A 25,675-nucleotide genomic window follows, 5' to 3' on the forward strand; every position below is an offset into this window, starting at 1 on the left:
AGAGAGAGAGAGAGAGAGAGAGAGAGAGAGAGAGAGAGAGAGAGAGAGAGAGAGAGAGAGAGAATTTTGCTGGTTTGATTTCTAGTTCCACAAATGAATTATGACTTCTCTAGGGTCAGAGACAAGTTTTTCTGACCCTTTTTATATTCCTAAAAAGTATCACAGTCCTTTAGAGAGAATGATCTTTAATTCATTTTATCTGTCTGACTGAAATAAGGCAAGAAATAAGAAGGATTAAATATTAGCAATATTGCTGAATGTCGTTTATCTTGGGACAATCTGAATCTTTAGCAAGCTGGAAGGCCCAAGTAACTTGACCTACACATTTCAGTTTAATTCTTACTGGTAAACAATACATTCCACAACACAAAACACAGATTTTCCAACATGGGAATGTTGTGAATTTTTATTTCAAAGCTTACAAATTTGACTTAAGTAACTAAAAGTATAGTATGTTGCTTAGCTAAGTGTGCCTTAAAGTATAACTAGTTTGGTGTTTAGTCATTATCACTGTAGGTTGTGCTTCTGTGAGAGGCACTGGGGGATAAGGGAAAAGATGCTAGGCAGTCAGGAAGACCTGGGCTCAAATCTAGTGTCTAATATCTATTAGTTGGGTGCCTTTTTGAAATTAAGTTTCCTCATCTGTAAAATGAGCTTGTAACACTTCATTCACATAGTTGTTTTGAGGTATAAATAAGAATGTATGGATAATACTTTGGAAACCTTAAAGCATATGTATGATGTCTTATAGTTTTATGATGACAACTTCCAATTGTTGGATAGTAGCTTAAATATATATATACATATATGTATACACACATACATACACATGTACATATATATACATAAGTATGTATATATGTAATACATTATATAATCAGCATAGTTTTTGAGATGTTAAAAGCATTCTGTTTTAGTCTTGCCAAATTTATCAACTCTTTCTCTTCTCTTCTCCAACTCTATTAAAAAATGGGATTAATTCTTATTGAAAGTCAGCATGACATAGTTCATTGTGTTGGACTTCATGTCAGAGTGACCTGGGTTCACAAACTACTTTAACTTTTACTGGCTGTATAAATTTGTTTAAGTCACTTCTCTGGGCATCAACTTTCTCATCTGTAAAATGAACATAATAAAACTTTAAGCACTTAGCTCACATGATTATGGTGAGAAACTAGTGGATATGTATGTAAAACTTTTTCAAGCCATAATGCCAGATCTTCTCTTCCTTGTCCTCATTTTTCTCTAATTCACTTCTTTCTCCCCATAAGTCTAGACTTGACTGTCCAGTAGCTAGAAATGAGTGACAGGTGCAGCAATGAGAAAATATATGTATATGTATATGTATAGATACACATGGTAATGATAATGTAATTTGAATTTGAAGACCCCTTTGTGTTGGCGAAGGTAGCAGGTACTTAGCACTTAGTAATTGACCAAGTCTCTGTAGGGGAAACAGAAGGTATGAACTCCTGTCTCCTGTTGCTGACGTAACAGGAAGGGGTTGGCTGAAACAGAAAGCTAATTCTGAGTGTATATAAGGAAAGCCCCAGAGAGAGACAGTTAGATCTTCTTGGAGCCAGGTTCTGGAGTCTGAGGAAGAGAGGCTCAAGCTGGAGAGAATGATTTTTATTTGGAGAGCCTGGATAAAGTGATTTTGATTCTGGGAACCAGCTGAAACTTCTGATAAGTCCAAGGGCCAGCTAGGGTTGCTGAGGATTTCCAAGAGTCAGTCTGAGCTGAGGGCCAGCTGGAGCTGCTGTGGAGTTTCTGAGGTTTTCCGAGGGACAGCCAGAGCTGCCAAAGACTGAGAAAGCATGACTGTGATGCTGGTACTTTGCATGAATCTCGTTGTGGCTTTGTTAAACCTTGTCTTCCCAGGAACAAAGACCGTGAAGGATTTGAGATGTACTGGACGCTGTGATCTCCAGTGTGGACCCAGAACTGCACAGAGCTCTGGACAAGGACCTGGGAGCTGTCTGCCTTTGAACCCAAGTGACAGTTTGGTGAATCCAGGTGGGATCTGGGACCATAGAAGGGGACCCAGGGAATCCGAGAAACCACCCTGAGTCAAGCTGAAACAAGACTTTACTTGGATACTGTGTGCTGACTGAGAAATTGTAAATTTACTAGTGACCTAGGGATGGAAGATCTGTGTATTTTCTAATGATTGAATAGTGAATAATGAAGGATGATTGATTGACTAAATGATTGTGCTTAGTGATTGATGACTGAATAAGTAATTGATTTGTAACCTAGTATGTCCCATTAGTGGAAAACTTTGACTATGGTACTTTGTGATTGAATTAAGCATTTTGTGAATGCTTGAGTTACTAAATGATTTTTCTTTGTTCAAAACTTTATTACCACTGTAGTGGAAACTATTTGGCCATTTTCTGTGATAAGTTGTTGTGAATGCTATATTTTGATTTTCTGTGATAAGTTGTAATATTGTGAATGCTGTACTTTGATCTACTGTGAATATTTTGCTTTGATTTGTTATGGAATAGAGTGTTCACTATACTGTGTAATCAGAACCTTAAAAGCTGTTCATAGTAGCATTCTTATGGAAAGCTGCTAGTGCTTAGTTTTACATTATTGGTGAGCCTGAACTTGTAGCAGGATGTATCAGGAAGGGGTGGGGCAGGAAGGAGCCAGAGCCAAGCAAGAGCTGGGCTAGAGCCAGTGTGGTGACTGGAAGTGGTGGCGGAGGCAGTGAGAACTCATTTTTTTTGAGCCAGCCAGAACTTCTGCTAAGGACTCCTGCTGAGGTCTTCCAGGGGTGTGAACTGCAGGGGGCCAGAGCTGCTGGGAGCAAGCTTCATCGAGGCTGAGCAGTTACTGTGAGGAGAGGAGGATCTTTGACTGAGTTATCCTGTTCTGTTTTGAAGGCTTGAGAATGTGGGTGTTCACTGCATTAACTACATGTGCCAACTCAGCGGCTACTGTGATGGCTTTGACTTTCTGGTTTGGGGATCGTTTTCTGGTATTATTTTTAAGAAATGTTCTAGCTATGTTCCCATGTAGAGAGCCTTTTATGTTTTTTGATTAATAACCATATCAGCATATTTATAGTTACCATAAGCATTGTGAATACTGCATTGTTGATAAACACACACATATATGTATATACATACACACATATATGTATACAGAAAAAGAGGAAGTGGGAGAAGAAAGGAAGAGAGAGCCCTGTGATTTACTGGCATAGGGAACTTCTGCTGACTGACTGCTTTTACCACTATAGAGCCACACATCCTCTGTTGTTACAGTCTTAGATCACTGTCTGGGGGTATTAAGAGTAAGGGACTTGCCCATAACAGAACTTGAACCTAAGGCTTCTTGACTCAGAAGCCAGCTTTCTATCCATCCACGTAATACTGTCTTTTCAATGAGAACTTAAGCCTCTCTACATGAAATTGACACATGGTTGGGGAGCTACCCCCCTGGAAGCCCATTGACATTCTACTCAGAAATTAAATAGGTGGGGTATTAAACCGACCATATTCAGTATGCCATCATTAGCTGTGTGACTTTTTGAGATTTAGTTTCTTCATCTGTAAAATGAACCTGTAACACTTACTAAGGTTGTTTTGAGGTACAAATAAGAATGTATGAAAAGTACTTTGCAAACCCTAAAGCATATGTATGTCATTTATTTATTATGACAACTTCCAATTGTTAGATAGAAGTTTAAAAGGTACATATATGTATATATAGATATGTACAGATATGTATATCTGCATATGTGTTTATATTTATGTGTGTACATATGTACATATCTATATCTACATCTCTATCTACATCTACACCTATATCTATATCTATATACAGTGTGCCATTCATAGAGGCCATCTACAAATTAGTTTATTTGTCCTGAAAACTTTTTGCCATTTTTTACATGTGTGGCTTAATTTTCCTTAAAGTTCATCAAAAGGTAGTAACCTCTTATACAAGGTCAATTCTGATCTCTTTAGCTGCTGCTACCCCCTTTTCCCATTCTATTCTCTGCTTCTTTCTAGAAATAAGTTGGCATTTACTTTGTGAATGTTTTAGATTTGCATGTTATTTTCCCCCTAAATAGGATATAAGGTTGTTGAAGAGAGGGACTATTGTTTAAAAATAACTGTATCCTTAGAGCTGTAGCACCAATGCAATATTTGCAGTGCTCATGGTCACTATAAATATAATTGCATGGTGCTTGATCACAAAATATAACAGACTTTCCATATGGAAGACAGAAGTAAAACATTTATTCAGATACCAGAAAACTGAATCCCAAAACCAGTAAACTGATTCCATTATAGTAGCAAAGAAGTTAATAAGCCATAACAATGCAGAGAGCCACAGCATCCTTTAGCCTTCCCACAAACTAACACAAGACTAATATTTACTCACAAGCTTATCTGTCTCCCTCAGAAATGTCTTCTCCTCTAAACTGTCTAGGTTGCTTTGATTCCTAGTTTCCTGTGGGCTCTGCTCCACCCTTCAGCAAACTCCTCCCAACACAGACTCCATGTGACTACATTAAGCCTATATTAGAGGACAGAGTATATTTTCAAAGCAGGGAAGTTCTTCAAATTCCCTTAGGCTTATTAAGGGGCAGGGAAGATCTTCAAATTCCCTTTACTCTTACAAGAGGCTAACAGACTGATACATAATATATGATTAATATTTGTTAGATCATTAAAGTATTTAATTTTCTGGTTTCATGTATTCACACCCATAGTAGGAAAAAAAACATTTATTAAGTGCCTCCTATGTGCTAGGCAACTGTGCTGAGCATTTCACAAATCTGATTTTCAAAACAACCCTTTGAGGTAGTTCCTCTAATTATCTTCATTTTAAAATTGAGGCAAGTAAGGTAGAAAGAGGTTAAGGGACATGCCCAGGGTCACACAGCTGGTTAGTGTCTGAAGATGGATTAGAACTCAGGTCTTCCTGTCTCCACTGGCCTCTATGATCCCTAAGTGGGGGGGGAGTATCACTTGGATCCATGGGTCACAAGACCTTAAGGATGAGAGAATCATATACCACCCTTTGAGAGAGAAGCTCTCACCCAAGGATGCAATATGGCTGTTGATAAGGAGACTCCTCACAAGGAGGGAGAGAAAAAAGTTGGGATTAGGTAGAGAGACTCTTACTAGTGATATGACCAATTAGTTCACACAGAGGCAAAACTCAATCATTTCTACATGCTGAAGAATTATAAGATTGTAAAAAGCCTTCTAAATTTCCATAACTTGTGCCCAAGCTCCAGTAAATGTCTTTATTATAATTGGATTTATAAGGGTATTAGTTTCCTCATCTATAAAGTGGGGAGGGGGCTGTTTAAACTAGATGATATTATAAATCTCTTTCAATTCTAACATTATATTGAATATTCCATGGACTATGTAAGAGATGTCACATTTATTTGATTTGATAATACATTTCTGGTAATTTTCATTAGACCTTTTCTGGTACCTATGATTTTTTGGCCAATGAACATTTTTTAATGGTATTCTTTGTTATTATGAACAATGACAACATCTCTTAATTCTTAGTAGGTGCAAATTATATCAGTGTGTTTTCTTGAGTTTTCTAGGAAATGAAATTCATTCCACTGTCATTCTATAGAATATTCTTTCCCTTGGATTGATTTCTCAAAAATTAAATAAGCATGATAACTATCATATTCTCTTTGTTCAATCTCACGGGCCAATTCCTGAATGCCCTTTCTACAATTTGCTTTTAAATGATCTTCATTTCTGTTTGTTTTCCTTCAAAGTCTGGTTAGAGGCTATTAACACTTTTTGTTTCCTATAACATTTTTCTGTTCTGATAGAATAATAAAGCACAGCTTTCTTTTAATAGCATTTGCCCCTGGCTAAAAAGGAAAATAAATGTTTTTTTTTCATTTAAGAAAAATAAAAATAAGTCAAAGCTATATGTAGTATTTTTAAATAGTCTACAAAATGTGAGTACGATTTCTAAATATAGGTTCCATTTCTCAACAGTCCTTATTGGTCCCAGGCAGTTTGTTGTATTCTTGGGGGTTGAATACAAATTCTAAGGTATGTTTTTAGCATCTTATTTTGAAATCAATCCCTTTTTGGTGCTTCAGGGAGAATATTACTCTTTTTACTATTAAAACATCTCCTAGGAGGACTTAAAATTTTTATCTTAAAAACAAACTCTACTGTTTAACCTACAAGCCCAAATATGAATATATCCATGTGTTCTCTACCATCTTAAAATCTAATCATCACTTTAATTAAAACATACAATACCCTGGGCCTCTCTGTTTTGTATCTATGGCCATTCCAGAAACTACCCCTTTGCATTCTTCAAGGCTCTACCTAGATTTTCTAAATAACTTGAGTTGCTGGGAAAAATACATAAAGTGACTTGTGGTACGTTCCATGTGGGTAGGGGATATGAGGAAAACACCAAATTTAGAATGCTACCTAGTTACAATCCTATATAATACTAAATCTCTGACATTAGTATTTTGGTGTGTAGATGTTGTTGTTGTTTTTTAAATAAAGGTACATTGGTATTCTATACGTTGGTATTCTAGAACTATGTAATGGCAAAGCAAAGGAGTATTTAGCTCCTTGTTTCAGTTATTTAAATATTTAGCACCTTGTTTCAGTTCAAGTGTTTCTGAGCCTTGCCTGTGATTATATCAAGTTTTTCTTGGAAACAGAACCTGTCAAACCCACAGAGAGAGGAACTTGCCAAAGACCAGAAAAGGAAGGAACAAGAGGTGGGTGGAACAGGGAAGAGCTGATGACACATAAAGCTCGAGCACAGTTGGGACTGAGAAGAACTGAGGAGAACATTTGTGATGTCCAGCACTCTGTTTCTGTTCTGTCTGTGCTGATTTGTGTTCTTGTTACTTTGTCAGACAGAAGCTTTCTGTCTGTTGATTTGTATACTTGGTCAGACAGAAGCTTTCTGTCTGTTGTTTGTGTTACTTTATCAGATAGAAGGACTCTATCTGTTAATTGTGTTACTTTGTCAGATAGAAGCATTATTTCTGCTGAATTGTGTTACTTTGTCAGACAGATGCATCCTTTCTGATGACTTGTGTTGATTTCATGGGCAGAAAGTGAATTGAGATAATAGTGCCAGCAATGTGTGTGAATTTTATAATTCTGCTAAGCTTGAAGTGTGTAGATATTGTTGCAGGTTTGTTAAGTTTTCTTTTCCCAGGAACAGAGACTTTGAAGGGCTTGAGGTTGATTAGTCATTGTTAATTTCAAACTGGAATAGAAGCTGGAACAGGAGCTGGGAGCTGCCTACCTGTGAATCCAGGTGACAGTTGGGTGAATTCAGACAAGAGCTGGGAGTGTGGAAGAGGAACCACAAAGTTTGGGAGTCAGCCCTGAATCAAGATGAAAGGACCTTTCCTTGGGTACTTAGTGCTGACTGACAAGATCATGATTTACTGTGACCTAAGGGTGGAAGAACTTTATATTTCGTACCCCTTAAGGATGATTGAGTTAAGGATGATTAGAAGCTAGTCTCCAATCAATATGAAAGAAGACTTTCTGACTGATGAAATTAAGGCAATGTGACCTAGGGGTGGGAGACCTTTGTACTTTGTATTCTGCATATCTTTTAGTGATAAGTTTTAGTGATAACTTTAGTGATAAGTTGTATGTTATATCATTGTGAATGTTGAACTTTGGTTTCTGTGAATGTGTTCCTTTGGTTTATTGCTGAATAAATAGACAGTTCACTATACTATGTGATCAGAATCTTAGGGCTGTTTACAGCAGCAGTCCTCTGGAGAGCTGCTCATGCTTGTTTTTACAAACCACCATAGTGGTTCTAGGCTAAAGGTTCTGATTTTAGAATCTTTTTTTCTGTGATCTTTTTAAATTATATTTGATAACTGTATTGAGACATCCTAAAGACTAGTTGGCTTAAGGGACTATAGGTTCAGGCTGATGGTGTCACTTTCTTATCACAGCAGTAATGGAAGTACCAAGGAGCCCTGATATTTGGTTGGTAGGTCATGATGGGTAACTCAGAAAAGGACCCTCACTCAGCTGAATCAATTGGAAGTATCCTCAATGTGTATACTTGGTGAAGCTATGTCTAAGTAAATCTTTTTTGTTTTTTAATTGTTGAATGAATCTAGAACTATCTCAATTTGTTGCATTATCGAACTGCTGAATGACCAAAGTTTTTCTTATATTGTTCTCATATTGAACCTAAACTACTAGGAGACTTCACTGAGTTGGGCCCAGCTAAGACCAGTACCACCATCCTTCTCTCATCCCCATCCCCATCCCATCAAAAAACTTCCCTAAAACAAATAACCCTATTTGAGCATCCCCTCTTTACCAAGCAGCAGGAAGTTTATTTCAACATCATTCTTCTAGAGTTGTGGTAATTTACTGGGTTGCTTATAGTTTCTAAATCTTCCATAGGCATTTTCTTTTACAGCATTATATTGAATACATACTTTTTCTGGGTCTGGACCTTCACTCTGCATCAATTCCCACAGCTCTTTCCAGGTTTCTCTGAAAGTCTCTCTTCCATAATTTCTCATGGTAAAATGATATTCCCTTTACATCCCTGTCACATAATTTGTCCAGTGACTCCAGGAACTCCCTTTGCTTCCAGTTCTTTGCTATAATAAAAAGGACTCCTATAAATATTGGTATACATTTTTGTCTTCTATTTGTAAAGATTTTCTTTTGCTAAGTGAACACTACTTAAATTGAAATGATTTTTTCCCTAGAGAAGGATAATTATTTTAATTTCATCTTTGATTAAAATTTCTCAATGCTTGAGTCATCTCTGCCTCCTTACAAGCTTTGTAACCTTGGAAAACCTGTTAAATCAATCAATAAGCATTTGTCAGATATCTACTATGTACTAGACTCTTCACCTGTGAGAACTTTAGTTTCTTCTTCCATAAAATGGAGATAATAATGCTTGAGTTACCTACTTGACAGGATTATTAAGAAGATCAAACAAAACAGTGGATCTGTAAATGTTTTGTAACTGTAAGGCACCAGATAAAGTGAACTAACCCTGCCTCACCCCCAGGTTATAGAACGTACATTAAATCATTATATATTCTCTTTCCTGAATTCTGTTGTTACCCCACATCCTTGGGTACTCCCTGAACTCATCAAAGAGGTTAATAGGTTCTGAAATGAGCAGAGTGCTGGATCTGAAGGCAAGAAGACCAGAGTACAAATTGTCCCCCAGAAACTTACTGTGATCCTGGACAAGTAACAACTTCTTCTATCTGCCTCAGTTTCCTCATCTGTAAAATAGGAATAATAATATCACCTCCCAGGATTGTGGTGAGGATGAGATGATATTTGTAAAGCCCTTTATAAATTTTAAAGAATTATATAAATGCTAGTGATGATGATGTTAATAAGAGTTATGATAATCTCATTGGTCTAGTCAGTGCAGTGCTGTTTGCAACCCATTCAGTTTTTCTTTTCCTTAGCCTTTTAAAATGAATGATGTTACCTGAAATTCTCTATCTGATATGGATCAGACCAACACAATTTTTCTTGTTGTTCAGTAGGGTCCCTATTTGGGGTATTCTTGGCAGAGTTACTGGAATAGATTGCCATTTCCTTCTCCATTCAATTTACAGGTGAGGAAACTGAAGCAAACAGGGTGAAGTGACTTACCCAGTGTCACACAAGTATTACGTGTCTGGGGCCAGATTTGAGCTCAGATTTTTTTTTTATTTCAGGCCTAGCACTGTATCCACTGCACTATCTAGCTTCCAACACAAGTTTAGATCAAACTATTCAAGAGTGGAAGTAATCTTTCAGCCTTTACATATCATAGCATATAATTTTCTATTTCTTTTCTAAATCCAGTTCTCATGAATTGGATCTAGTAAACCTGAGAAACATATAAAGAACTCCAAAATTAATCATAGAACTATTTATTCTTATTCTAATAGAGAAGGTGGCGAGGTGAGGCAGATAGGGGTGTTTGAGGCAGATGGAACAAACAGAATGCAGGATATGAGATAAGATGCAGGATGTGACCAGCCAGAAAAGTGGTCAAAGAAGACCATGCATTGAAGCTTCCAGTCCCTGCCCCTAACATGGACTTACCTCTGTGATTTCACAAAGCACTACCAATTAACTTGATAAGCCACCCCCTTCCCTTTCCTATTCTCTTGGCTTATCTGTGTGGCCTCATGACATCCTGGAGAAGTCATTGTCTTCTATTGCTTATCTGTGTGGTAAAGGCACCTTTATATTATATTATTTTCCCAGGCATTCTCTTTCCCCAAAATTGTATTTAAATCAAGACCCCAACCTGACTAATTTTCTTTCTCTCACAAGAAAACAGGGCCCACTTGGGTACATCACCCCACTAAATGCCTTTCTTTTACTTGGAGACTGAGTGAATTCTTTCAGGACAAGACATCTATTCTTCATCATTTCAGGTGGCACCCCAACATTCTTGGGTGACCCCTGAACTCATCAAAGGCAAATTGCAATGGATAGAGATTTGACTTTGGACTCAGAAAGACCTGAGTTCAAGTTGCTCCTTGGGGAGGATTGGCACGGGGACCCTGGGCAAGTTATGACATTATTGTGTAACAAGACTTGTGTTTATTTCCAAGTATTTTGTTTTGTTTGAAATGCAAAGTGAGAGGGTGTTTCAGTCTCTTTTCTCAGAGTTGCTATCAGAGAATGCAGTAATAGATGTAAAGAGGGAAACAATGTTGGATGTTTCATTATATGGTGGACAAAGGTACCTGAATTCTGGTAGTTCAATATCTTTGATGTTAATTACTTTTGTGACCTGCATTAATGACATATAACAAACTGTCTTGATTCTCAGTACCAAAAATTTAACTCAATGTATGAAGCTAAGGATTCATTACTTGTTTCTTTTTGGTACTTGGAGCAAATAGCCCTTCTAAGAAATGTGATTGTATTATTCTAAAAGTATTGAGAAATGTTGATATGTTAAGTTTTACTTTTTTAATCTAATGAACATAGTGTATAATAATAATGATAATTCTGTAAAGTTGATCTTTCAGGAATTGTTTTGTAATATTTGTAAATGAAAAAAAAATCCTGCACCAAGAAATGACTTTTACTTGATAAAGAATTAAAATCTCAGAAATCATATCAAAATTCTATAGCTGTCCTGGAGTTTAGTTCAGAAGCATCAAGGGATGGATGTAATTTTAAATGCTCTTAGCTAAAATATTTTATTCCTCTTTTGAGAACAGCTACCATTGATCGAACCTGTGTCCACACACACAAACTGTCTTTGTTCTTTAAAGTCTTTTTGTATTGTAGAAGTAACATCAGGTTCTGAAGGCAGCAGAACTGGAATGCTGTCAACTTCCATAGAGTTGGAACGAGTAAAGTTGGGAAAGCTTAACACCAGCTGGGCCCCTGAATGATTTCTTTTAATCTTTGAATTGATTTTTCAGAAACACTAATAGGGAGAGAGATGACCTTGTGAAATCATCTAATATTCATTTCATTAGTTGTTTAAACTCTAAAAGGAAAATAAAGGTGATAACATTCTTATCAATTTTGTGAAAACAATAAAAATTCTTAGAAGCAAATGTGCATTGTTAGAGTACTCTACTGAATAACATCAAAAAAAAGGTATGAGTATTAAGTTAATGCTTAAACTTTGTGTTGCTTTGTGGGCTTGGGTTAGGAGACATTTCCATGGCAGATTAATAAGATTTCCAAACTTAAAATTCAGTCACAAAAATGAGTAGTGACTCCAGGCCTTTCTAGTCAAGTTGCTATTTGGTAAGTTATCTTACTTTCTTTGTAGGATTTGCCATTGAGCTACTCATATACATTCATTGATAATTCATCTGTTTGACACTGTTTCTTTCATCTGACATTTCCCTTCTAAGAGGTTTCCTTAATTGTCTGAAAGATATATTACTTGTATTAGAGTTATAAACCTTTTTCATGTGAATAGTGTTGTTTTCTTGTTTTGAACAGTCATATGTTTCTACTGAAGAAATACATGCCCTTTTACAGAAACGATTCCATAGATATACTATGAATCATCATGTAGCCTTTTGTCAGCTCTCTTCATTTTTTAACAGAATTGATTTTTTAACAGATTGATTTTGCAGTCAGACAGTGACAGATGTTAATGAAAAGTAGTATTTTCATTCTTCCCTTAGATTGCCATAAGATATTGAAATATCATTCTAGGCCAAAAGTGATGCCCTCAGATAGGCTTTTGTTTTCAAATGATAGAAAATTCAATATCATTTCTTGCTTTTCAAATTAATCTCATGTTTGTGAATATCAAGTCATTAATGTAATGAGGGAATGGCAATTAAGGGATTTGTCCTTTGATTGTGATTAGTATGCTGTTTTGTACTGTCAATCCATATGGATGCCTGTGGAACCTGCTTATAGAAATGCATGGTGACATGGAATAGATGGGTCCTGAATTTGATTCAGAGCATATGCAAATTTTCAGTGACTCTTTCCTGTCCATTTTCCGGTGGTAAAAAGAAGTCCACAACAGTTTAAAAAAGATTTAATGAAATTAAAATTTAATAAGATTAATAAGATTAATGAGGATGTGAAACCATAGCCTCATTTCCCTAGAACTAAGTGAAGAAGAACATCTGTGAGATTCTGGGTAGGAGAAGGGCTGGCCATTTTATTTGCTACATCTTCTATTCTGCAATGATACACGTCCCCTGAATAAGTGACCATTGTGTTTCTTCTGCCCTTGTTGTGTGAATTCTTCCTTGGTCAGAAGTGAAAGAATACTGTAGACAGAACAACCTTGTGAGTACTGAAAGGCCAAAAGAGTTACCAGAGTTATCAATGGAAGCTGAAGGTAGAGACTGCCATACCCTCTGCAACCAAGTCAGGTAAGAAGCCAGAAGAACCCCAACAAGCTACTGGCATAACCCAGTGCACAGTGAATTAGCCCGCAGGCCAGACAATCAAGGGAGTGATGATGCATCAATTGATTATGCCACTTTTGGAATTGAACTTTGTGGGAGGAATGTTTGCAGCTACCACTTTAAGGTCGAGCCCACTTTCTCCAGAAACTGAAGCATAGAGAGAAATGTGTTCCCCAACTTGGGTTTTTGTAATTCAGGTTTTAACATATTTTCTTATTAAATATCCCATCATGAAAGACAATTTTAATTGCTTTTACTGAGATATCAACTAGTTTAAATGAAGCTAAGAGGTCTGAACTAGCATTGGCAAATTATATTGAGGCAGTTATAACTGGGGATTGATATGAAGAGAAGACATTAGGGGACTGATACTGGGGAAAAGACAATAGCATTAGAAGAATACCACATCTCAAGGTTACCTAGTTAAGACTCTAGAGGTGAGATGAAGTAATAGGCTTGCTCTAAGAACCCAACTCATCAGTGTTATTAAAAATTAGGAGACTTGCTTTAGAGGCTTTCTTCATGAATAATTTTGTTCATATTTTATTTGTAGAAATGATTTGAATCATAAGCTATTACAGCTTCAACAATCATTTCTATCAACTAAATGCAAGGCATTGTGGTAAACACCTGGAATAGAAATCTAAAATTGTCCAGCACCTCAAAGGGAGTTATGGGAGTTATGACCCTAGAAGATAACAGTGCCTTCAACAGAAACAGGGAAACTTTGGGAGGAGAGAGTTTGAGGAAAATATTAGTTTAGCTTGGTACATGTTCAGTGTGAGATGCAGCTAGTATATAGAGGTGGTGATGACCAGTGAGTAGTTGTCAATGAAGGACTGTAGTTCTGGGCTGTCTCTGAACGCCTTGCACCAGCTAACTTTGCACAAGGCAGACACAAATGATTATTTTATCAGGTAATATCATGACAGATTTTGCTAGAATTGGAAGGAACAAAGGAGGTCACCTAGTCCAACCCTTTCATTTGCATATGAAGAAATTGAGGGCAAGGAAGGGTGTATAATCTGCCAGAAATCACACAGGTATAAAGAACTGGATTTGAACTCGGATACTACTACATTAAATCCAGTGTTCTTTCCACTGTACATAAAATTGGGAGTTATATAGAGATGCTGAGGGAATCCTAGGGGATAAATGATATCACTTTGGGAAAGAGTATAGGAAGAGAAGAAAAGAGGGCTCAGCACCCCACTTTGGGTGACATCCACTCTTTACAAGTATATAATATATGAAGACATTTTATTTTTTTCCAAGCAAGATTTCAAATGAGGTATTATTTCTGAGAATATCAAATGCTCCCCTTCCCCACCACCCCAATTTCTTTCTTTTATCAGTTACAGCATGAAAAAGCTAGAAAATGGACTTTTATTGTTCAACAGAAGGCTATTTTTTACAGGTGTGGAGAAAATTAAATCTGTTTTAAACATGCTATTATGCTCCTACCCTCCCATTTAATTCCCCTTACATCTAAACATTCCTTATTCCCTGCTTATGGTGAGAGGATGATCTTTCTTTTAATTCCATGGTGGAAGATAGCCATTCAGAGTAGGTAAGGTAGGCAATTCTCAGCTTGTCCATTATCCTAAGTCCAATGTGCTTTTCTAGCTCAATTTTAATGACAAGTTCCATTCATCAGGAGGATTTTTCATGGGCACCAGTCTATGATTGACTCTTTCAGTATGAGTCAGGAATGATGCTGACTCCTTCGTTTACTAAAGTTTCAAAGGAAAGATACTTGATCTCACATGACCAGCAGAATGTGATATCACTGAAAGTGATATTTGTGAGTCTGATGCTGAAGCAAAACTAATGGATGAATGAATAAAGCATTGATTAATCAGTTGCTATGTATAGAACACTGCTACGTGCTGGAGATGTTTATCAAAAAGTAAGGTGATCTTTGTTCTCAAGGAGTTTGCAATCTAATCTAAATGACTGAGAATTAGGAAGTGTTGCGGCACAGTCTCGATCATCTACTAGACAATTTCAACAGGCCACAATGAGCTAATTCCAGCAAATGTTATGATTATCACAACTTTGGCAGGTCTTGTATAGAGACAGACTCATTCAGAATTTTAGGCATGGGGAAAATTTCTAAATTATTTTTTTTTAATATGCTCTATCTTCATCTTACTTGTTTTTCACATACCTTAGATATATTCTTTTTTAGAAGGTTTTTTAAAAGAAAGCTTTTCCAAAGGAATATTTACTTTGTAAATACATTTAAGAATAGAAGTACAGGGGGCGACCAGGTGGCGCAGTGAGTAAGGTGCCGGCCCCGGAGTCAGTAGGACCCGAGTTTGGTTCTGGCATCAGACTCTTAACAGCCACACACAGCCACACACAAAAAACTAGCCATGTAACCCTGGGCAAGTTACTTAACTCCAATTGCCCTGCAAAAAGGCAAAAAAAAAGAATAGAAGTACAAACATTTTACCCCAACACCTAGGGGCACTCTTGTTCCAGTACCACTATGGTCCCTGGAGAGAATAGGCTCAGAATTAACTCATTTTTCACACAGAGTTTTGCCCCACGAAGTTCACTTACAAATTTGGCATAACCAATAGGTGAATAAGTCCTCATCTCTTCAACTGTTGGCATAGGTCTGAAAGGTCACTCAGGACTTGGTTCTTCACTGGCTGGTTTCTGGCAGATCTTAGTATGGATTCTACTTGACTTCTGCAAGCTCCCTCTCCTGGTCTGTCAAAGGTGACAAGATACCAGTGATCTACAGTCTCTTTCATTTAAAAGTAGGAAGGAATAGACACAACAGGGATAGAAGCAACAGAGGGACTGTTTGCTTTCAGCTTCATGGCCTCAGTGAGAAGATAAAAGCCCGAGGCACTCCTCCCCACTAAAGGTTTAGTCCTTGACAACTCACTTGAATACAGTCAAGCAGGAATAAGGATCCTTAGACATATTCCTAATAAGTGAAATGTTTTATAAGAAGATAGTCTGAATGAATTTTGTATATTTATTAATTGTTTTGTTTCAAATATTTAGTAAGAATCTTCTGGTAATATTGGACCATTAAGTGATGTTAATTTATTTGGTGTATGAGAGATTCTTTTCCCTTAGGAATAGAAACAAAGAAAAAGAAATCAATTTCTATGATTCCTTTCCTCTTGTAAAGTGTAGCCCATGCTGTTGATTTTACTGTATGATTACCTGGCTTTCTACAAGTTCAATTAGTTATCTGAAATGGAATTTCCAAAGGCATTCTTTGAGGCAACATAAACATCAGAAGAAAAGTGCTAAGAAAATAAATTCTATCTTAATGAAGTTCGATGTTAAAGTAGCAGATGGGGTATGTTTACTTAGGAGCTTGATGCCGTATTGGGCAGAAACTTGTCAACTAACTTTGAACAATAATTGCATGTTTGTGTGTGTGTGTGTGTTTGTAACCAATGCTTCTCTCATTTTGTTTGCCTTATTTTTGTTGTTGTTGGGTTGTTTCAGTTATGTCTGACTCTTCATGATGCCGTTTTGGGGTTTTCTCCCAAAATAATGGAGTGTTTGTAATTTCCTTCTCCAGCTCATTTTATGGATAAGAAACTGAAGCAAATAAGGTTAAATGACTTGCCCAGGGTCACACAACTAATAAGTGTCCAAAGTCAGATTTAAACTCATAAACATGAATCTTCTTGTTTCCAAGCCCTACAGGTTCTTCCCAATGATAATTTCTATAAATAAGCAAATGCAATTGAAGTTTGCAAGTGGGTTATAGGAAAGGAGTTAGTGTTTAGATTTAACTGCATGGTCTTAGTTTAACATGACAAGAGTTGTGAATAACAATTAAAAGAGTGAAAAAGGATGGAGAAAATGAGATTGAAGAAAGATCTGTTGATTACTAAAGTAGATGAACAAAGGTATTCACTTAGTATGCTTAGTGGACCTTGACTACAGTGCCCCCAATACCACTAGTTTGGGCATTTTTGAGACTTCTACTTAGTGCATAAAGTATATATTGGAGCACGAATTGTTTCAGACAGAATTAGTGATTTGTTGACAATTTAGTCTGGTAATCCTAAAAACATTTCTACTTAATATATTTTTGAAGGCTTTGTTATATAGATGATAAAACGTTTTATGCTAATGTATACTTACATATAAAATAGTATTTCATTTTAATATATAGCAAAGTACTTCTATTCTATTTACTACTGCAAGACTTGGGGCTAAGCATGCGAATATTTCAATTCCTTTGGCAAGAAAATTTGACTGTCCATTTCTTTTTTTTTGCATTTAATATTTCAAAAAGTTTGTGGCTTTGTGTAGGAATGTTCCTCAAATGGCAGCCTAGTTACATCTGTGTATTTATTTCATCAACATCATAATTATTGATACTTGTAAATTCTCATCTTTTCAAACTTTCTAGTGTTACCTGCATGTTTTCCCATTGAGTTTGTGCTTAGTAACCATATCAGAGCAACAGTACAGACGTTATATTATGAACAATAAAAATACTGTCTTAAAATAAGAATGGTGTAATGGGAATGTAAATTTTGAAGATCTTCCCTGCCCCTAGGCTAAAGTGCACCTGGAGCTTGGGGTGGGAGGCTTGTTTTTCAGTAAATACTTCTTGATTGGCCAGTGAGTCAATAAGGTTGTTACATTCTTTGTTTTGGGGCTCACTTTGAGAAGTGTTCTGTGATTTGATCTGGATTCTGGGAAGCCATTGTTGAGAGCCCCCCTCAGCTTTGAAAAACCCAGATGTTGAAACCCAGATGTTGTTTGGTATGGATGTAATGGTTGGACAGTTTGGAAATCTGTCTACTTGATCTGTTTCTGTCTTGGATAATTCTGTCTGTATATCTGAAGTTCGGGGTGCTGACCTTTTTCCCCTGAACTAGGTAAACGATGCATATCTGACTGATTAAAGTAAGCTTGTTAACCCATTTTGAGTTGCTTTCCTTTAACAAAGCATATCTAAGAACCTGTGGTGGTAGCAAACCCTGGGGACGCTTGGGGTGCTTGCCGCTACAAATGGACAAAGCATTTTGCAGAGACAGAGAATCAGCTGGTTGTATGTCATTATTAAGTACAATCAAAAACTACTTCTAAGATAAATCTTATTAGTTATATGACTGATTTTGAGGTAGCTTAAGATACACATTGTGTATGACAGAGCAAAGTAGATTATTTTTTATTTGTGTTCTACTACTATCACAACATTTTTCTTTGCATAATTACATGAGCTGCTTCATGTAACTATAGCTTGAGAAACCCTGTTCCATTGTGTAAAATTCAGACTTCTTTGCCTGGCATTCAAAGCTTTTCATGATTAGACTCCCATCTCTGCTAACCTCCTCCACCTCCTTGTATAGCCCTTCTAACCTCGATTATGCTAATCACAAATCCTCAAACACAACCTGAAGTTTTCTGTTTTCATGCAGTTTTTCATGCCACCCCCATCAACTAGATTAATAATAACAACATAAATATAATAAAGTATTTTAGTACTTTAAGGAAATGTAACTTCCTCAGTATGAGTTCACCCACTGATACAAATCACAGCCCTTTTATAGCAAATCATGTTTAAGAATTGTTATTGGTAAAAAAAAAAAAACCCTCTAACCCAGTGATGATGATGATTATGATAACGACAAAAACCATAATAACATATTTACACAATGTGTTCAAATTTAAAGGTGATGAGATCATAGTCATCTCCTTTAACAACCTTGTGAGATGGCACAAGCTTTATTAGCCTTATTTTACAGATAAGGAAAGGAAGATACATGATGGTGACTGAGTTACTCAGAGTCATGTAGAAGAATGCTTTAAGCTCCACAGGGAATGCTTCCTTTCAATATTTTCCTCCAATTCAAATCTCTTTTAAGGTTTTTGGATCCCCTTCCTCTCTTCCTCCTACCTCTGCCTCCCCTCTTCCCTACCTTTTCTATCCTGGCATAGTATTTTACTTACACTATTTTATGGCACTTATTCACACTCTCTTGTGTGATATCTATGTTCTATCTAGTATCTATTATTTACCGCCTATTTACTATCTAGATTTAAGTTCCTTGAAGTCATGGACCTTGATTTATTTATTTATTTTTGGTATCATCAAAACATCGAGACACCTACTGAATGAAAAAAAAAAATGAATGAATGAATTTTGTGTAACTGGGAAGGTGATGGCGCCTCTTTAATGTTTGGAACATTCATTTAAACTGATAGGGAAATATTAAATTTAGGTCAAGTCTTCCCATATTTGTAAAGCATTTTAATAAGAAATAAGAATTATTTAGCTTGGGTCAACATAACATCAAATTAACAATTACTTATTGTCTGCAAGCCATCAGACAAGGAAAATAAAAATAAGCTGTGGAGGAATCCTGAGGCAATCAGGTATAAATATATGAAAGCTAGGGGCGGCGAGGTGTCACAGTAAGAGCACCAGCCCCAGAGCCGGGAGACCTGGGATCGGTTCCAGGCTCAGATACTTAACACCCACACAAAATAACTGGCCCTGTAACCTTGAGCAAGTTACTTAACCGCAATTGCTTAGGGGAGGCCAGGTGGCGCAGTGAGTAAGAATTCTGGCCCCAGCATCAGGAGACCTGGGATTGGTTCTGGCCTCAGATACTCAGCACCCACACAAAAATAACTAGCCGTGTAACCTTGGGTAAGTTACTTAAACCTGACTGCTTAAAATATATATATATATATATATATATATATATATATATATATATATATATGAAAGCTTGCATAATAATTTTTAAAAAGTTAAGGTAATAATAGAAAAGATGTCATAAGGTGTTACATGACAAATTGCTAAATAAATTTGCACATAATAAGTGCTATGGGGTTCACAATAAGGAGATATAACTTTGGATTGCAGTGGTCAGAGGATGTTTTAGGAAGATGGTGATATTAGATCTGGGACTTGGAGAATGAGTATATTGGATGGGTAGAACAAAATGGCATTTTGAGCCTAAGAGTTAGGTTCTTAAAATTTAATTAAAACATTTGCTCTAGATTGGCTTGTTCTCGATTAAGGGTAGTTTTGCTCACACTCAGTGAAGTTTACATATTGCTTTTAATGTATAGGTATTTTTAAGTGGATAAACTATATTGAAAATGGAATGGTAGTGATTTAAATTTAAAAAAAATTCTGAACTTTAAAAACACCTAATAAAATTAACATTTCTGTATACAAAATAAAATAGAAAAGAGAACTGTATATGAAACAATAAATCCTACCTTCCTTCCTTCCTTCCTTTCTTTATTTCTTTCCTTTCTTTCTTTCCTCCTTCCTTTTTTCCTCCTTCCTTCCTTTCTCTCTCCCTCCCTCCCCTCTTTCTTTCTTTCTTTCTCTTTCTTTCTCTTTCTTTCTTTCTTTCTTTCTTTCTTTCTTTCTTTCTTTCTTTCTTTCTTTCTTTCTTTCTTTCTTTCTTTCTTTCTTTCTTTCTTTCTTTCTTTCTTTCTTTCTCTGTCTCTCTCCCTCTCTCTTTCTCTTATTACTAATCCCTCTATCCCTTTTACCTTCCCTTCCTCCATTAAAAAAAGAACAAATAAAAATAAAATACCTTTAATAAATATACAGAATCAAGTACAACAAATCCTCTCATTGTCCATGTCCACATATTTATATCTCACTGTGCCTTGAGTCCATTTTCTCTCTGTCAGGAAGTGGTTAGCAGGGTTCATCATCAGTCCTCTTGTAATTACACTCGGTTATTGCATTGGTCATTGTTCTTAAGCTTTTCACAGTTGTTTTCTTTTTTACAATGTTGTTATTATTATGAAAATTGTTCTTTTGGTTCTGCTCATGTCAGTGTGTATTCATTTATAGAAGTGTCCTCAGATTTCTCTGAAACTGTCATTTTCATAATTTCTTTTGGCACAATTCACATACTGTATTTTGTTTCAGCCATTCACCAAATACTACCTTAGCACCATGAGTACTACCTTAGTTTCTTAGTTTTCAGTTGTCACTATTAAAAGAATTGCTTTATGTATATGTGTATATATGTATGTATGTGTACACACACACACACACACACACACATACACACTCTTTTCTTTGATATCTCTGTGGTATAAGTCTAGTAGTGGTATAAGTCTACTGGGCCAAAAGATGTGTTATACAGATTAGTGACTTTTAGGGCAAAGTTCCAAATAGCTTTCCAGAATCGCTAGATTAATTAATTGCTTCACTAATAATGAATCAGTGTGCCTATTTTCCTGCAGCTCTTCCAGTAATTGTTTTTTTCTTTTTTTTGTCACTTTTGCCAATCTGATATAAGTAGAGCCTCAGAATTGCTTTAATTTCTATTATTCTATTAGTGATTTGGAAAAACATATATATGTATATATATATATATGTGTTGATTGCTTTAGATTTCTTCTTTTGAAAACTGATTGTTCATATTCTTGAGTCATAGTAATTAGGAAATGTCGACTTAAGTATAATCAGCATCAAGCTTCTGTAAAGAATAATTAGACAACTGAGTTAATAGTTGGCATATCAGGCAAAAGAACTCCTTTTATCTAAAAAAAAGTCATTGCTACATACTATATGTAACAGTTGCTTAATACATTTATTGAATTCAATTTATTTAATTGAGTTTTGGATGTATTTAAATTGAGACAGATTAATACTCTACTTTGCTTAATTATGTCATATAATTTCACACCTGTCCCCCACGACACCAATTTAAAACTTTGTATGTCTTAAAAAAGGGAGGAGGGAATGAAGAATCCCACTTTTAAAAGAAATGCAACATCTCTATATTTGTTAAAGCTGGATAAATGACAGACCAGCCACTTTTCTAGAAATTGCATGGCATTCTTGTTGAAGGGAATAAATAATGATCTACCTTCATGGTTCTGTCTTCAAAGTTCTTAAAGTCATCACTTTCTTCTTTTTTGTAAAATAACTTTCATAAACTCAGGGTTATCTCTGTGACAGGACAAGGCACTAGAGAAGAATTTTTGTTGGTGGAGTTCACATACTGATTCACTTAATGTTTTAAAAAAATGCCTATAATAGTCTTCTGAGGGTGAAAACTGTTATAAAATGGTTTGGGCTAGATGTTTGCCCATTAAAATAAGAAGAAAAGAAAAATGTGTGTGTGTATATACACAATTATGTGTGCATATATATATATGTACATATACATACATATACACACATATATTCAACCATAAAGCTTTTCACTATCCAAATTGCAGACCTAAAAAAGGCAGGGTGGGACAGGAATTAAGGTCTCATATTGAGAGTAAAAATGAGGAAAGAGTTTATCTAAATGTATAGAAGTAATAGATGCAGCAAACTGTGTTTTCAGCCCTTATCCTTTATTTCTCCTCCCACCTTTCTGAGGCTACTACCCCCTCCCAACCCCAGTTATAGCCTACATATTTCCTTCACTGATTTTCTCTACCCATGCCTTACTAAGTCCTATTAATCAATTGCCTAGACAGTAACTGAATTGAGGGCAAGAAAGCCAGAGGTGCCTGGGATAAAAAGAAATCTTTTTTTTTTAATTTTGAGGAAATATTCTGTGTTTTTCAATGCCAGGTTCTGATTCTATTGCCCTGTGAAGTTCCACACTACAAGGAAAATCATATTTTATCTATGATTACTTTTAATCTTTTCAAATGTAATAATAAAATATTACCAACTATGAACTCCAGAAAGATGATAAAATTTAGCTATACTCTATTTTACCTGCATCAAAGAAAATAAGCTAATAACAATAAAACAATGTTTATAGTCCTCCCCAGGGGACATCTTTTACAAGAATGCTGACCATAATTTCTCAACATACAATGCAAATAAAATTTAATGGGAATATATATATATATATAGCTGTAAATTCAATTTGAGTGGCATCTGTCTTTGTTTCCTTAGAGTATACAATGACATTAAACAATATTTAATTTAGAAATAAATTTTATGATAGCAGTTTTGTTTCTTAATATATTGAAAAAGATTCTAAATCTAAAATAAGAAACTATTTAACTTTATGATAAAATAGCAACAATTTACTGATTCTTCACATAACTAAAGAATAGACAATAACCTAGCATCCTTCTCAAGAGAGTAAAAATATAAAATCAAATTAAAAACAAAAATCCAAATAAACCCTGGAAGGAAAATGTGTCCTCTATTTTTATTATTTTCTATTTTAACTGTAAAATAATATAACTCACTAGGGACTGCTTCATAACTAGTGTCTGCTCTATAAAGCAAATAAATGCATTTTTGATGATGAGATGATATGAAGAAAGAAGAATCATTTTATTCACTTTATTTTCTAATATTCATTAGCATACTGAGATTGTGTTGTGTGGTTTGTCCTTTGTTCTAGAAAAGGATCATGACATCAGGGAGATAATGACGACTTGGAACTGACTTTGATTTGAGTGAGGCTGTGAAAAGTCACCAGCTTCACTTTCTCCTCCAGAGCTATCTGGGTCCAAAGGCCCAGGATGCAGTGCTAGATTTTGACCCTTTTAAACTAAGTTTTTTCCAAGTTCTCACTTTGAGTGAGGCAACTATCATTCAGTGAGTAGGTCTTTTTAAGAAGTGGTCAAGGGATGACCGCTTTAATAAAAAAAATCAAGCTGGGAGGGGAAGACCCTCAGGGTTGCTGGCTGTAAGAGAAACAGTTACTATTTTACATTTACTTTGAGCCAGGGGGCCCCCAAAATAATCATTGAGTGGTACTTGGGCAGGGACCTATTGTTGTCTAATCCATGAGATCCAGCACACCCAAATTGGATGGTGATAAAGTACAGAGAGCTTATTTTTTGTTGTTGTTTATAAATCAATGTTTATGCCATAGCCTAAGGAAAAAGGTTTAGCATTGCTATTTTTAACATTGATTTTCCTTCAGAATTATCTCAAAATGTTTCAAGGGTACATTCAACAAAAATTTTAGGATTCATCAAGCATAAGAAAGCTCTTATTAGGACTAGAGATTCTCTAGTCTAATTCATTCCTTTTTGTGATGAGGGAAACTGAGGATGAGCAGATTCATTGCTGTGGGTTATATGTGTAGTAAGTGATAGAGGCAGGTGTCAGACTTAGTTCTGATGAATCTAAACCAAGAACTGTAACCTTTTCTTTGCGTCATTTACTCCTTTGGCAGTCTTGTGAAGACACTGGGATCCTTTTCAGAATGTTTTTAAGTACATAAAATATAATGTACAGAATTAGAAAGGAAATCAATTACAGTGAAATAAAGATGTGATTTCCCCTTACCCCACCAGTTTCATAACCCCCCTAAAATCTATCTGAGGACTCTGGAGGCCTCTGGACTTCAGGTTAAAAACCTTTACTCTAAAATCAGTCCTTTTTGGCTATTTCCTTGTGCAAAAAACCTTCAACTTTTTCATAGTTATGTACGAAACTGCAACAAAGATGAAGCAATTAGGTCTTTGCCCAAGGACCCAGAAGATGGGGGATGGCAAATTTAGAAGATGCTAACAGAACTTAGAATACTTTAGGAGTATAGTTTAGTAGAGCCAACACATAGTTTGCAAGACCAATTGGTTAACATGGGAAACCATTTCCAGAGGTATGTTACTTCCTTTTCTTACCGGCTTCATCCCCATTCCCCACATCCTTACAACCACATTAGTCAAACCAATGTCCTGGAGGATTTTCTTGGCCAAGATACTAGAGTGATTTGACATTCCTTTCTCAAATATTTCTCAAATATATTTTATAATTCAAATTTTCTCAAATTTCTCACATATTTATATAATTTGTATATAAATTTTATATTATATATAAAGCCCTATTTAATCTTCACAACAGACCTGCAGGTCCTGCTATCTCCATTTTGTAGGTAAGGGTATAAGAGGTTAAATGATTTGCCCAGGGGCTCCTGGAAGATTTGTCCTGGAGGTGTTTTTGTTGTATCGTGGGACAAAATTCTACCGCACTTCAAATGAAGGTGCTTGTTTTATACTGTTTGTGATCTTGCTCAGGGCACAGAATTATACATAAAATGCAGGGTATTATTTCTATCTAAGTTCAATGATAACTTAAGAATCTTTTTCTAAGGCACTTTGGGATAGTAGATAGAGAACTGATCCTGGAGCCAGGAAGACCTGAATTCAATGCTTGACACAAGCTACAGGTAATCCTGGGCAAATCATTTAACCTCTTTTATCCTTACTTATGAAATGGAAATAGCACAACCTACTTCACAGATCTGTTGTGAAGATTAAACAAGGCTTTACATATAAAAAATTATATATAATATAAATTTATATACAAATAATATACTTAGGTGTTATTATAAAAATATTTGAGAGAAGAATGGCAAACCACTCTAGTATTTTTGCCAAAGTGCATGATGTCACAGAGTTTATACATGACTGAACAATAAATAATAAAAGGTACATTATATATATTCACAAAATATTGAAATATTTTTTGAATATTATCTGTTATTTTATTATTCTGTTGGCTCATAGTAAATCAAAATATAAAATAATTTCATTTTACTCAGAAATGTGGGGAACTCCCCACCTTTTTTCCTGTTTTTTTAAGCTTATTACATGTTTTCTAGAGGGGCTGAATTGATGGAGTAGAAAAAGCTGATCTTTCATTATATCAGCTTCCACACTATTTTGAGTTCAAAGATTTTGAAATGAATCTCTATTTCCTTGGTATCCGTCATTTTATCCTTGTTTCTACTTCTGGCAAACCAAGGTCTCTTCTGATTTAAACTTGGAATCAAAACACAGTGATTTCAGATTAATTTGAAAAGGTCTATCAAT

At 35.7% G+C, this 25,675-nt stretch overlaps 1 long non-coding RNA gene across 3 annotated transcripts in view; it reads right to left on the minus strand.

Annotated features, from left to right (window-relative positions):
• Positions 1-8,165: 8,165 nt before the first annotated feature.
• Positions 8,166-25,675, minus strand: part of LOC138175194 (uncharacterized) — a 71,122-nt gene continuing 53,612 nt past the window's right edge. The window contains exon 5 of one of the 3 annotated variants that reach the window (XR_011171920.1): positions 8,166-8,629. This is a non-coding gene — a long non-coding RNA (uncharacterized lncRNA). Of the gene's footprint in view, positions 8,630-19,631; positions 21,364-25,675 lie in introns of those variants that run through there. The other 2 variants (XR_011171921.1, XR_011171918.1) reach the window with 2 other exon arrangements.

Source organism: Petaurus breviceps, unplaced genomic scaffold (assembly GCF_028583685.1).
Source record: "Petaurus breviceps papuanus isolate PSGF00001 unplaced genomic scaffold, PetGlider_PUasm1.0 76, whole genome shotgun sequence".
NCBI classification, from domain to species: Eukaryota; Metazoa; Chordata; class Mammalia; order Diprotodontia; family Petauridae; genus Petaurus; species Petaurus breviceps.